Raw genomic sequence first — 13,766 nt, 5'->3', positions numbered from 1 at the left:
AGCCTGGTAAACCCCCAGGCTGCAGGCCTTGTCAAGGGCCCAAAAGGTACTGGGGCTGCAGAGGGACAGCCCGAGAATAGGCAAAGGCAGCAGGTCCTAACCCCTTGCCAATAATGAGTGGTCATTACAGACTGCAGCCCGCCCCAGTGAGTGGGGGTTAGATGATGACTGGCAGCAGCCACTGAGGCAAGATGGGGGTTCCCCTGGGAGGGGAGCCCCAGAGTGTGAGGGCACTGCTGGGGGAAGCACCCCAAGGTAAAGGGGCACCGGGGCCTGGGAGGGACATGGGGCCAGTGGCAGGTGAGACACTGGCCAGGAGGAGGTGCTCTGTATGATGGAGAGCTAATTCCCAAGATGAGCAGCAGGAGGCACCACGCTGGTGAGTCTTCACTTCGCTACAAGTACAGAGGTAAACTCACCTCCCTGCTCTGACTTACTATTCCCCAAGTTGTACATGCAAGGATCGTCAGATCTTACACAATGCCCTAGCTCTCTGTTGACACTAAACTGGGAGGAGCAGTAGATACGCTGGAGGGGAGGGATAGGCTACAGAGGGATCTAGACAAATTGGAGGATTGGGCCAAAAGAAATCTGATGAGGTTCAACAAGGATAAGTGCAGGGTCCTGCACTTAGGACGGAAGAATCCCATGCACTGCTGCAGACTAGGGACCGAATGACTAGGCAGCAGTTCTGCGGAAAAGGACCTAGGGGTGACAGTGGACGAGAAGCTGGATATGAGTCAGCAGTGTGCCCTTGTTGCCAAGAAGACCAATGGCATTTTGGGCTTTATAAGTAGGGGCATTGCCAGCAGATCAAGGGACGTGATCGTTCCCCTCTATTCGACATTGTTGAGGCCTCATCTGGAGTACTGTGTCCAGTTTTGGGCCCCACACTATAAGAAGGATGTGGAGAAATTGGAGAGAGTCCAGCGAAGGGCAACAAAAATGATTAGGGGACTAGAACACATGACTTATGAGGAGAGGCTGAGGGAACTGGGATTGTTTAGTCTACGGAAGAGAAGAATGAGGGGGGATTTGATAGCTGCTTTTAACTACCTGAAAGGTGGATCCAAAGAGGATGGATCTAGACTATTCTCATTGATAGCAAATGACAGGACAAGGAGTAATGGTCTCAAATTGCAGTGGGGGAGGTTTAGGTTGGATATTAGGAAAAACTTTTTCACTAGGAGGGTGGTGAAACACTGGAATGCGTTACCTAGGGAGGTGGTGGAATCCCCTCCTTAGAACCTTTAAGGTCAGGCTTGACAAAGCCCTGCCTGGGATGATTTAGTTGGGATTGGTCCTGCTCTGGGCAGGGGGTTGGACTAGATGACCTCCTGAGGACCCTTCCAACTCTGATATTCTATGATTCTACCACATAGATTATTGGTGTGTGAGCATGTGCTCAGCGATGCTGTTCTGCCCCAGTCTAACCAAAGAGTTGAGAGGGCACTTTTAGATCTCTACAGAGATGTCTATGTTCATTCTAACTGTTCTCGTCAAGTGGGATTGGAAGGAGAGAACCTTGCAAGGAAAGGAGTGACTCTTTCTTCTGAGAACCTTCGTGCATATAACATGCGTACACTCTCCGTCACAGCAGCCAGAAAGAAAACTGAGCCTCAGGCTCCGATGCAGGAAAATGTAGCAGAAATGGCTCTGATGTCCCCAAAATGGCTGTACTCTGGCAGCAGTGTGTTGCTCGCTCTTAGCATTAGTGGCTGCCATTTTGAAAGTGCCAGTTGGGGGCTAGTGCTTTAAGACTTTGCTGCTGCTGACTGTTTCAGACTGAGATCCTTAGGGGTTGTAACGTCTCTAGCTGATATTTGGAGGGGCAGGAGCATCTCCATGTGACATTCCCGCTAAGTTGTGTCAGGGTGCTGGTTTCCCTCCTTCATTCTAGCTGGGCTTCTGTTCATTTCACTGAGGAGATGACTGAGGCCCATGCCACCTTGCCACTCACCTGTCCAATTTATGCTAGTAGAAACAGGCCTCCTGGCAGACTGGATTGATCTCCTAAAGGCTCTGGGGTCAGGAGAGTATCCCAGACACTTCTCTCCCACTTTCTTACAAAACAAGACCCTTTCAGCCAAGCTCAAGGGAGAGAACTTGGCATGTGACTTTTTCTGTTCAGAGAGAATAACTTCTGTGATGTGTTTAACACACAAGGAGCACAGTGAAAGAAACACAGGGGCAAGAGAAAAAGGGATTGGCAATATCATGGAAGAACAAGTTGTGCATCAACTGCTGGCTTGTCTCTTCCAGATGCACTGGTTTTATTGCAAAGTCAGCAGGATGGGTGTTTACTCCTTTTTTTTTTTTTTTTAAATAGTCAGGTAACTGAGATGAATAATGCCCCACAACCCTAAATGGGCTAGCATTGTAAAGATGGTCGGAGGAGGAAAGAAGGTTAGGAACAAAGGAGCTGCCAGACTAGATCAGATACGTTTTAGTCCTGTAATTCTGTGTCTGACATTAGCCAGCAGGTGCAAGAAAGTCTGCAATAAGCAGTTATGGGATTACTTGCCCTGGGGAATGTCTCTTCCTGACCCCCATTACTTGGAGGCGAGTGGTGCCATGAAGAAGGAGGGTTTAATATTCATTTCAAAATTCCTGGGTTTCAGAAATTTAATTAGTTAAACTAGGCAACTAGAGCCAATTCTTATATTAGCTGATTTTCCAGGATGGAACAGGCTGGTTGGCCTTTCCTACTGAGCTTCAAATAACATGAAGGATTTTGGCTTCTAATGAAAAGCCATTTGAATTTGCAACCTCTACCATAACAAGAAATGGGAAATGAGGCTCTTGCATGCAAAGACAATTCTTTCAGGTGGGGAACTCTGAAGATGCATTGGAGAGGGGCGCTACTCTGAGCAGCATTGCCAAATGAACTCAGCTGCTTATGGGCCAAGGGGTTGCCAATACTGCCAACGTTACAGCTCCATCTTTGTCTAAAGTAGTCTTAATTAAAAGATGTGAGATTCTAAGCCTAAGAGATCTTAGGCTTTCTCCTTTTACCATCAGAATGCAGCCTGAAACTTACCAAAGATTTCACTAGGAGACCTAGTTCTGGTCAAACTGCAGGAGAATAGCTGTAGCTGAGGAACGTGGGGAGGTGGGGGAGATAAACATGGGGAAATAGTTTTAGTTTGTGTAATGACCCATCCACTCCCAGTCTCTATTCAAGCCTAAGTTAATTGTATCCAGTTTGCAAATTAATTCCAATTCAGCAGTCTCTCGTTGGAGTCTGTTTTTGAAGGTTTTTTTGTTGAAATATTGCCACTTTTAGGTCTGTAATCGAGTGACCAGAGAGAGTGAAGTGTTCTCCAACTGGTTTTTGAATGTTATAATTCTTGACGTCTGATTTGTGTCCATTTATTCTTTTACATAGAGACTGTCCAGTTTGACCAATGTACATGGCAGAGGAGCATTGCTGGCACATGATGGCATATATCACATTGGTAGATGTGCAGGTGAACGAGCCTCTGATGGTGTGGCTGATGTGATTAGGCCCTATGATGGTGTCCCCTGAATAGATATGTGGACACAGATGGCAACAGGCTTTGTTGCAAGGATAAGTTCCTGGGTTAGTGGTTCTGTTGTGTGGTGTGTAAAGGTTGGCCTGTCTCCCAAGATCTTTGAGAGTGATGGTTGTCCTTCAGGATAGGTTGTAGATCCTTGACAATGCATTGGAGAGGTTTTAGTTGGGGGCTGAAGGTGATGGCTAGTGGCGTTCTGTTATTTTCTTTGTTGGGCCTGTCCTGTAGTAGGTGACTTCTGGGTACTCTTCTGGCTCTGTCAATCTGTTTCTTCTCTTCAACAGGTGGGTATTGTAGTTGTAAGAATGCTTGATAGCAGCATCACTTTCCCCATAACCTCAGCCATGCAGAACACAATGCCATCCACAGCCTCAGAAACAACTCTGACATCATAATCAAAAAGGCTGACAAAGGAGGTGCTGTCATCATCATGAATAGGTTGGAATATGAACAAGAGGCTGCTAGGCAGCTCTCCAACACCACTTTCTACAAGCCATTATCCTCTGATCCCACTAAGGGTTACCAAAAACTACAGCATTTGCTCAAGAAACCCCCCACTGTATTTTCCACTAAATGTATCCGATGAAGTGAGCTGTAGCTCACGAAAGCTTATGCTCAAATAAATTTGTTAGTCTAAGGTGCCACAAGTACACCTTTTCTTTGTTAGAGGAGCCCAAGACTTCCATTTCAGGGCTCATTTCTGACTGGGAAATCAGTGACTGAAAAGCAAATTCCCTCCACCTCTTGTGTTGCAGCCTGGAGGCCTCATTCCCAGCCCTCTGCCAGTTCCCATTTCAGCAGGAAGAGGGTAATCTGCTTTCACGGTCCCCCTTCCCCCATACAATCCCCCTGTTTAACTGCAGTCGCAGAGAGACACCCCCCCCCTTTGCTGTGGGCAGGAGATCAGCTGCCTGCAATCAAGAACTGACCAAGTCTCTCCTGAAAAGGCAACTGGTGAATATTTTGGACAGCCAGCACTAAAAAAAACTTGACCCCGTCTCCTTGCGGCTTTCTGGACAGTGGGCCTGATTCTGACCTCCCTAATCCATCACCCTCCTGTAGGCTCACCCCAGGGGATCAGCTGGGATTTTACAGTGCTCCTTTTCACAATGTTTCTACCACCGAGTGGATAAATAAGGTGAAGAGAATTTCACTCTGATTTTCTGTTGCTTATTTTTTTCTTTCCCTCTTTAGCTCTCTCCCTGCTGCAATGACCTCTACGCTCAAAATCATTAATACACTGGGATACTGATGGGATCAGATCTGACAGGAGAAGGCCTGCTATTGATTTTTTCTTCATATTTCAGGGGGGAAAATGTTCTAGTTTCTGTCTTAAATTAGTGTGGTGCGCACTGAGTGGGTGAGATCAGAGTCTGCATCAACATCACACCGTGTGGGCCATTTAGCTAATGAGAGCTCATCAAAGGCTTTTAAAAAGCCTCCTGGTTTTGTCATTGTCCCCCCCCCCGCCCCCGCCCATGCTTTGCTGGGATTGGAAGGGGGCCCTGAGGTTTCTCTTATTAAAAAGAGCCAATGGCAAGGAGCACAATCTGACACCAGCAGGGCAGCGATGGCAGGAGCTGCTCCTGCATTGCCAGGTTGCTAGCAGCATACCTTCCCTGCTCCCCGCGTGGAAGTTCTCTGGGGCAAGGCCTGGCATTTTACCCTGTGTTCATACCTAGCACAATAGGATCCTGATCCAGGATTATAAAACAAATCAATAATAATAAAGGCCATCCCTGCCCAGCTCCTCAGTCTGGATTTCCCCATACCCCAGGGACTCTTGATTGGGCTCACTCTTTCTCCTGAAGGTCTCTACGATAGCCAGTTTTTTAGGATGGCATCCATGCCATCCCATTGGTCACATGGCAGAGGAAAGGTTATTCAAGCCAAAAAGGGGCATCCCCTGGTTCTCCTTCCTACCTATGCTTATTAACTGCGGAATTTAGAAAAAAAAAAAAAAAAACAGCCGGCTGCCTTTCATTCTATGCTCAGATTAGACATGCTATGGATTCAAAATAGAGCCATAAAGACTCACTTGACTTTTCCTCTTCCATTCTGTCCTTGGTGACAGGCTAGTGGCCAGGTAATCCTTAGACACTGGTAAACAGCAAATTAAAAAACGGGCTCTGACCACTCTTATCCCTGGGATGGAATTAGATACTGTGGCGAAAGGGCCCTAACATATATGCTGCTGCCAGACTCACAACTGGACCCTGGGCAAAGCAGCATTACCAATGCTCATGATTTTATCACAAGTCTCTTGCTATTGGGGGTTCATCTTAAAGCCCCAGCAAATGGAATCAAGAGATTGCATGAGAAGCTCAGCTTGTGTTAAAAACAAAACAACACACACACACACAAACCCACTAGGTTTCTATCCCTCTTCATTGTGAAGAAAAGGTTGGAAATGTGATGTGCATCCACCCTAAAAGACTCAGAACCTGGAAGACAAATAAAAAGACCCCACATCTATTATTTTATTGATTTAAGCCACTCTCATGATTTTTGGGTGTCTGATTCCTGATTTGTGAGTGCCTGGGGCTGATGATACTGCCTGTATCCTGGTGGTGCCTAAGACAGCCCAGCTTGTGCAAAAAACAATAACTAGGACATAACTCTTCAATTTTCAAAGAAGCACCTTTCTGTTGTCTCTTATGCCGAGCCTTAAGTGTGGGAGGCATTCCCCGCAAACCTCCACAAAACTACTTCATTACCCTCCTTCAAGCTCTCCTTTGCTGTGAGGCCTACAAAAAACCTTGAGAACAGCTATGCTGCTGGTGTGCTGAGACCACAGCCTGTGGTGCTGAACCATGCTGCCTCACTGTTTCCTTACGGTCCTTCCCCTCCCCATGCCTCTCCCACAGCCACACCGGGTGTACCCCACCTCTGTTTGCTGTCTCTTGATTTATGTTTACATTGCAAGCTCCTCGGGGCAGGGACTGGCTTTGTGTTCTGTGTTTGTACAATGCCTAGCACAATGGGCTCTGGGTATGGGATTAGAGCTGCTAGGTACTATGGCAATATAAATAATAAATATTAATTCATTGAGGTCCCCCCATGACTCCAATCTTTTGAATAATGAAACTGCCAAAGCAGTCTCCAGCTCTTGCTACTTAGGTTCTATACTCACCAGTTCCTCCAACTCTCACATAGAGGGTCTTCACTGGATTGGCATTGCAGCGTCTGCCATGGGTCGTTTACGACAAATATGGAGTCAGCATCAACTCGGCATGACAACTGCATTTAGGATCTGTTTGAGCTATATTCTCTCCATCCTGCTGTACAGTTGTGAAACACGGACACTGTGCCAGACAGGGCAAAGCTGGAGGCTTTCCACACAGAATGCCAATGTCGTAGATCGGGCATAAAGTGGAATGACTTCATTTGTAACGCAGATGTTTATGGTCGCTTCAATCTACAGAGTACTGGGGCCATTGTCTGCAGATTGTGCCTTACACTTCTCGGACATGTCACCAGAATGCTGCAAGACATCCCGGCAAAAATCAAGTGATTTTTCTACAGCCATGAAGGTTCCTGACCTCCCCAAAAGCCACTACGTCAAAAGTTCCTTGGGGGTCTAAAAAGAAAATTCTACAGAGAGCCCCCTGCCCCACTATTCCGAATCTGCCATTCATACCTTTAGTGTTCCCTGTGCAGCTGGGGATCGGTGTTATCTCCTAGCTTGTGGCACCTATAGGAATGCCCAACAACAATTAGCCCAAACCACACACTGTGTTGAATGTTATCTCTGTGGAAACGCTGATTCTTCTCCCCATCTCACAGCTTTGCAAAATAACAAATGGGTTTGAGACATCCAGGTTTGGCTAGGAGTAACCCCCAATGAGAACAAGGCCAAATACCCAGTGGGAGACTAATGACATCACTCCACCCCCTAGAAAACACCACAGAACATCTAGAATTAACTCATGGACAACAAGCTTTGTGTGGTCAAATACAGTGGCATCCCTTCCTCTATCTTTGTCTCTTCCCTTGGGGGATGGACTGGGGACAGATACGTCTTGGAAAAACCCTGCAAAAGCATGAAGACAATCAGCTCAACCTCCCTTGAAGGTGCTCACAGCACACATATATATGATTATACAGTCAGGTTTGACTAAGTTTTTTTTCTGAATTAGTTCTCCTAATCTCATAGGTCACAATTCCAGCCATTAGCCTGGGCAGAAGTCAGTTTAATTCTTCAAAAACTCTCGGAATGAAATGTGTAGTATTTATTTTTTTCCTATGGAAATTATCATTCTCTATTCTATAAAACTTCCCTATTCCCACAAAATTGTACAAGTGTCTAGTTTATAGATTTGGCATTCTCTGTCTCCTCACTCCTACCAGCAATAAACTGGAGTGAAGGCTTGGCTATATGGCAAGTCACTGCTCAGCAAGCCAGAGTGTGAGCATTCCACACCAGCTTGCCATGCAGCGATGTCCAGTGTGGCCACTACTAGAGCGCATTGAAAGTCCTGGGATCACACTCCTCAACTTTCAGTGTACAGTAGCACAGTCCACATGTGATGTTACTGCATGGCCATACAGAGGGACCTAGACAAATTAGAGGATTGGGCCAAAAGAAATCTGATGAGGTTCAACAAGTGCAGAGTCCTGCACTTAGGATGGAAGAATCCAATGCACTGCTACAGACTAGGGAGCGAATGGCTAGGCAGCAGTTCTGCGGAAAAGGACCTAGGGGTTACAGTGGACGAGAAGCTGGATATGAGTCAACAGTGTGCCCTTGTTGCCAAGAAGGCCAATGGCATTTTGGGATGTATAAGTAGGGGCACTGCCAGCAGATCAAGGGATGTGATTGTTCCCCTCTATTTGACATTGTTGAGGCCTCATCTGGAGTACTGTGTCCCGTTTTGGGCCCCACACTACAAGAAAGATGTGGAAAAATTGGAAAGCATCCAGCGGAGGGCAACGAAAATGATTAGGAGACTGGAACACATGACTTATGAGAAGAGGCTGAGGGAACTGGGATTGTTTAATCTGCGGAAGAGAAGAATGAGGGGGGATTTGATAGCTGCTTTCAACTACCCGAAAGGGGGTTCCAAAGAGGATGGATCTAGACTGTTCTCAGTGGTAGCAGATGACAGAACGAGGAGTAACGGTCTCAAGTTGCAGTGAGGGAGGTTTAGGTTGGATATTAGGAAAAACTTTTTCAGTAGGAGGATGGTGAAACACTGGAATGCATTTCCTAGGGCGGTGGTAGAATCTCTTTCCTTAGATATTTTTAAGATCAGGCTTGACAAAGCCCTGGCTGGGATGATTTAGTTGGGGATTGGTCCTGCTTTGAGCAGGGGGTTGGACTAGATGACCTCCTGAGGTCCCTTCCAACCCTGATATTCTATTATTCTATGGCAAGCTGGTGCACTCTAAAGTCACACCCTGGCTTGCCCTGTAATAAATTGTGGAAAAGTCCTTCCTCGTTGCAGTTACAGTGTCATCAACGTCATATATATGCTGCATCCATCTCTCATGTGGACATGCTGAAGACTGACTGCAGTTTGTGTTAAACGGAGATTAAGCAGAGTCATTAGCACTGAGTGCCGAGATCCCATTAAAGTGAAGCTCCTGGATATAACAGTGAGACTCACCCTAGGAAAGCTTGTTTGTATCCATGACAGAAGGTCTGAATCAGGGATTAGAGACGACTAATGCTCCCAGACCTAACTGGCTATGGTTAAACCTACTCCGACATAATCTCTGAATTTGGCCCTGTGAGTTTATGCAAAGGCAGCATTAGACTTCAATATACCTATCTACACCCACTTACTAAGGCTTTCCCAAACCAGGCCATAAATAATTTCAGATGTAGCTGTAAATTCATTTTCCATGTCACTCACTGTGGGGCATATACTGGTTATTTAATGGCTCCCCCCTTGTCTCTTACATAAACACTTTCTAAAATTTTATACATGGGAGGGGTATTGTAGCTCTTGCTCCCTATGCAACATAATATGAAGTAACCACAGAGACACAACAGGGTCCAAAGAGCCATGTTTACTAATACATACCACATGGAAGGCCAAGCTAACCCTATTCTGGAACACAATGTGCCCCTGGAGGGCTCCCAAACTATTTTAAGTAATAATAACCTGTTTCTATAAACTACAGGGTGAGGGGGAAATTAAAGAGGAACATCAGAGTAGGAAAACAATATAAATAATCTGCTGCCTGATTAAGAGACTTGAACCAGGGTCTCCTATATCTGAGGTAGGTGCCAGGGCTCTTGGCTAGTCTGGGATCAAGAGCTCAAGCTTCCATCCCAGACCTGAGAAACCTTCCTGATGAAAGTTCTGTCAAAAATGATCCTCCATGAACAGTTTCGGTTTGGACAAATTGGCATTTTTCATGGAAAACTTTCTCCAAAAAGTTCTTGCCCAATGCTAATTATTATGGATAGATGGTTGGATTTTAGAAGGCCCTGGTATGTAATGAGAGTGGGTTTTTCTCATCAATCAGCATTATTACAATTAACAATAAATTAATAAATACAGGGCCCTTATATAATGCCTTTCATCTTCAAACATTCATGTGCTGTATATAGAACCAAATAAGTGGTAAAGGAAGAGTACTAGAGACAGGCTCCAGCCAGAATGAATCCTCTCGAAAAACAGAAAGACCTTTTTATCACATCTGCGTTAAAAACCAACAACAGAGGAGAGTCTGCGACATAGCTGCTGGATAGAGGTGCATCTCCTCCCTGCTGCTGGGAAAGCAGAACCTTGTTAGCATAACAGGTGCAGATGTGAGTCAGCGCACTTCCTGCGTAACATCACTAAGCACAACCATCAGCTCAGTAATTATCTCTAAGGAGATGCCCTCCACTCAATACTCAGCTTGAGGGAAACAGGAGTTGATGGAAGGGTTCCAAAAGCAGCGCTCTTCGCAGGACTCTCTGAATACCATTTTGCCATCTCACCTTTTTTGTTCCCCAAACACTGTATATGAAATCATGAAACCCCTACTGGCTATGGCTCGGAGTACAGGGACAATGGGGAACTCTCCCTGACTCATTGCCCTTGCAGAATGGCTCTGGCCAAGCTGAGCAGAGTTCTACAAGTCCAGCTTACTCAGTGCAGACATGCTGAGGTGCATGGGGCAGAGGGGTTAGTACTCTGATCCGCAGGCTGATAATGTACTAAGTCACTCCTCTCTATGAATAACTCATTGGCTCCCTCTTGCCCACTGTGCCAAGCCTGTCATCACCTTTAGGACTCTGCACCACCCAGGTCATGGCTGTGGCCACCTCCTCCTTGCCCAACCTGGCTCTGCCATTGAGGCCGACCTTCAATGTCCCCTTCATTTCCTTCTCCTGCTGCTTTCTCCCTGCCTTCTCATGCGGCAGCTCCTGTGCACGCAGCAGTCTCTCAGTCTCATTCATCTCAGTTACACCCTGTCTAAAGAGCCACTTCTTCCGAGAGGCCCCAAATGAAAAATAAATAAGGCATTAAAAGGAAGGATGTAAAAAGGGGGTGTGGGCTCTGGGGTGGGGCCAGGGATGAGGGATTTGGGGTATAGGAGGGGGCTCCAGGCTGGGGCCAAAGGATTCAGAGTGCAGAAGGCAGCTCTGGGCTGGGGAAGGGGGTGAGATGCCGGAGGGGGTTAGGGGTGCAGGCTCTGTGCAACGCTTACCTCAGGCGGCCCCTGGGAAGCGTCATCACCTGGGATGGCCCGGGAGCTCTGCATGCTGCCCCCGCAACTTCCATTGGCTGCAGTTCCTGGCCAATGGGAGCTGCGGAGCCAGCACTCGGGGAGGGGGCAGCACGCAGAGCCTTTGTGGTCGCCCCCAAGCCGGAGGGACATGTTGCTGCTTCCCGGGAGTTGTGTGGAGCCAGGCAGGGAGCCTGCCAGCCCAGCTGTGCCACCAGCCAGACTTTTAATGGCCCAGTCAGCCATGCTGAACGGAGCTGCCAGGGTTCCTTTTCGACTGGGTGTTCTGGTCAAAAACCGGACACCTGGCAACCCTATGTAGTGCCCCCTCTCCACCTGGTTACCTCCTTTAATGCCAATCCGCTTATAGGTTTTGATGGACAGGTCTGGGTTCTTTTGGATCCCACCACCCACTCAGCAGGTTGTATCTTCTTTCTTTTTTTCCTGTGAAATTATTTGGCAGTGCTTGCTTCTTTCTGGCAGGGTCACCAGGGCAGCTTGGGCAGAAAATTCTAACACAGAGTAATCCCCACTTACTTGCCAGATAGTTGGAGACTTCCAAGAAATAACACAAACACATAAAAATATATTCAACACAATAATTATATTAAACAGGAGACAAATACAACATAACAAGGTAAAACACTATTTTTAGGGTCACCAGTGCCCACACTGCAAATACCAGTGACTTGATGTAGCAAATGTAAAATTAGCGTCCCGTTGGTATGTGTACTTTGCTGGGGCCCTTGATGACCTATAACCACAAAATTCTTCTCTGCAGTGGTTTAGCAGTCTGGCTGACTGGGTTCAGTATAGCCCAAAGGACTCACAAGTGGGAGAAGGTGGTAAATCCCTCCACAGATGTAATATGCAGCAAGTTATAAAATCCTCAAACCCTTAGTCCCTGGCTTAAGGACACAGTCCAGGGAGTAGGGGGTCCCCAAAACAAATTCCCTGACTAACTAACTCAACGATGGTGCACTCACAAACTCCATGCACGATCCTCCGGTTTGAAGATGTCTCTGGACTCCTCAGTCACTGCAGAGGGGCTGCTCTCTGCCGGCAGGGATCCTCCTCAGGCAGCAATCAGGCTGCGTGGGTCCCAGGATTTCCCCTCACCACAAAGGGGTGCAGGGCTCAAGGAGTAGGTTATAAAACTACACTAACATGCAAACTGTAGCCTCCTAGCCCAGCCTCCAGTCACACACTCCGCAGGCAGCTTCCCTGGACTAGCAGACAGAGCAGAGCTGACCATGTGGTGACTGGTCTCACTGAGGGAGCTGGAGGGCGAACTCAGCCTGGCTGGGAAGTTTCCCAGCAAACGCTACAAATTGGGAATCATCAGCGTGGAAGGAAAAACCCAGCGGAGGGATCTGCTGTCAGGTCTCTAGAGGCCAGTTTTCAGGAGGAACCCTGCAGGCAGGCCGGGGACTCACCAGCTCCCCACACAGCCAGTCCTGCCCTTTTCCTTGCTGGCTCCAGACTGACTCCAGAATGGCTTCTCCCTGGGGGAGCTTCTCCCTCCCTATTGGTTGTTGGGTGGACTCTGAGTCTGCCTTGGCTCCCCCTCCCTACCAGGGACAGTGTGCCTCTCCCTGAGCTGCCAGCAGACAGCGTCCCAGGAATCTAGGTCATCTCCTTGGGGGTTACACCTAAATAGAAACAAATCTAAGGGCATCTTCCATTCTGTCCCCTTTGTCAGCTGTAGCCGCACCTTCTCCCAGGAACTCCCCTTAATAAGCCATGAGAGAAATTGAGAATGCAAATATCAAGCGATGCTTTCTCTGCATTGTATACTTCCTGTAATTGTTGTTTGCTCCTGCTTGTTTTGTACCCCGACAGAGATCAAACTCGACAGTTTTACAGAGTCGTATCTGAATGTCAGTTTCGGCTTTCCTGTTTGGACAAACCCAAAGCTCAAGATGAAGTTCAGGAAGCTCAAAGCTCCACAGAAAACCCATGCATACAAAAATGTATCAAGATGCATTTGAAGTTAAATGAATGATACTTCCACAGCCCGCTCTGTTGCCAGCTTTGCTCCAGACTCACTGTGGGATCCTCACCAAGACATTTAAATTCTCTGCACCTCAATATCTTGTAATATGGGCAGAACTCGTACCTACTGCAGCAAGTAAACTGTTGTGAAACTTCACTAGTGATGGTGTCACATGCTATGAGATGACGGTATAAACAAGTGCTGTCGGTTCAACTAAAAACTAAAAGTCAAATGCAAATCAGAACAGAAATTCCTTCTCTCCACGCTTGGCTTTTGAGGCTTCTTAGCTCTAAGCCTCTTCTAGAGCAGACTGAGCAGGGAAGGATGAGTCTTGCATGCCAGATTTCCCCCTCAAGCAAATTTTATACTGATTCATAGACATTGTTTAGGCCAGACTGGGAACAATTTGTGCATAACCCTATTGGCAGTTATGTTAATTGTGTGACCTGTCATCTGGGCCCTGAGCAGAGATTCTCCCACTCTAAATCTGGCAACCAGGCACTTGGTAATACTAGAGACAGGCAGTCAGGGGTTAATTGTATTTTTAACCACTTTCCCTAAAGGCT

This window comes from Caretta caretta, chromosome 11 (assembly GCF_965140235.1).
Source record: "Caretta caretta isolate rCarCar2 chromosome 11, rCarCar1.hap1, whole genome shotgun sequence".
Taxonomy (NCBI): Eukaryota; Metazoa; Chordata; order Testudines; family Cheloniidae; genus Caretta; species Caretta caretta.
This window is presented reverse-complemented; position numbering follows the sequence as displayed.